A 1,577-nucleotide genomic window follows, 5' to 3' on the forward strand; every position below is an offset into this window, starting at 1 on the left:
ATGTGGTGCTGAGGATCGAACCCAGAGCCTCACGCATGCTAGGCAAGCGCTCTACCACTGAGCCACAGCCACAGCCCCAGCCCACCTAGTCTGACTTTTCTACTACACTGCTAACAATATTCTATTGTTTCTACTTCTTCTGAATCTTAATTTTATTTTTAAATTCACCTGATGAGATACTTCCATGATAAATCACTGTGATATCTTGTCACAAGAATTATATGTAAAAATTAAGCCAACAATCAAATGAAGACACAATTTTATTGTCTGGATTTTATTGACTGGATTGTTTTATCATGGTAGGCAACTAGCTCCAACATAATAAATTTAAAGTTGAAACCACAAGAATGTGTGTTGTCAACAACAAAGATTATACCGTGCCAGTTTTCCTTGCTGAAATCTCTGTGTTAAATAGTATAGAAAATCCGGCCACTCTACTGTGCTAATGGATCTCCCCCTTGTGCCTAAATTCTGTATTGTACTCAAGCAGGATTAGAAGTCAGCAGCATAATATGTGTATGGATTTTTAAAAGGAAAAAGAGAAAAAAGCAAGGTCCTTCCTATGATAAGCAATTACTCAATGTTGAGAATTTGGACCTTGTAAGTGTAATGCAAACACTATTTCAGGAGGCCTAGAATAGATGAGTGGTTTCAGATTATGAACAGTGCCTGAAGACTCAGGAATTTTGCAGCAAAAAAAGTCATCTGAAGGGGCTGGGGTTGTGGCTCAGGGGTAGAGAGTACGCTTGCTTTGCACAGGTGAGGCACTAGGTTTGATCCTCAGCACCGAGAGAGAGAGAGAGAGAGAGAGAGAGAGAGAGAGAGAGAAGGTATTGTGTCCACCTGTCTGACGCCAGGCACAGCAAAACAGGCCTGTGTACTCTTGCTCTGGAGGCTGAGGCAGGAGAATTGCTTTAGTGCAGGAGTTCAAGGACAACCCAGCAACACGGACACCATCATAGGGGAGAAAAATAAATAAATAAATAAATAAAAGTCTGAAGATATTCATTTCAGCTTTTTTTTTTTTTAATGGAAAAATTCTAAATAATCTGTATAGTGTATGTACTAAAAGAAAACATGATATAGCCACATGATGAAATACATGTACAATTTTTTTTTAATGACTTTTTTTTTTTTTTCCTAGGCCTAGTGCCACATACTAATCTCAGTGTCTCAGGAGGCTGAGGCAGGAAGATTGAAAGTTCAAGGCCAGCCTCAGCAACTTAGTGAGGCCTTAAGGGACTTAGCGAGACCCTGTTTCAAAATTTAAAAATTCAAAGGGCTGGGATGTAGCTCTGTGGTAAAGCCCCTGGGTACAATCCAGTACAAAAAAAAAAAAAATTTTACTTTTTTGAAGGATTTTTAATGGGAAATTGATTGTAATATAATATTGAAGGAATAGGTAGTGCTCAAAGATGCACATATTTATTGAAACCTCCCAATTATATTATTTACATATATATTTTTACCATTTTTCAGTCAAGAAGTCTGCTAATTTATGTCAGGCTTTCTAGCAGAGCAATTCATTCTTCAGACCTCAACTTAAGTAGCATCTCAGCGGTTTCAAGAATGATTTC

General features: G+C 38.0%; 1 non-coding gene across 1 annotated transcript; it reads right to left on the reverse strand.

The window, feature by feature from the left end:
• On the reverse strand, positions 1-73 carry Trnaa-agc (transfer RNA alanine (anticodon AGC)). Its single transcript has one exon. It is a non-coding gene; the product is annotated as a tRNA-Ala (tRNA).
• Positions 74-1,577: the final 1,504 nt, after the last annotated feature.

The sequence above is a fragment of the Callospermophilus lateralis genome, chromosome 6 (genome assembly GCF_048772815.1).
Source record: "Callospermophilus lateralis isolate mCalLat2 chromosome 6, mCalLat2.hap1, whole genome shotgun sequence".
NCBI classification, from domain to species: Eukaryota; Metazoa; Chordata; class Mammalia; order Rodentia; family Sciuridae; genus Callospermophilus; species Callospermophilus lateralis.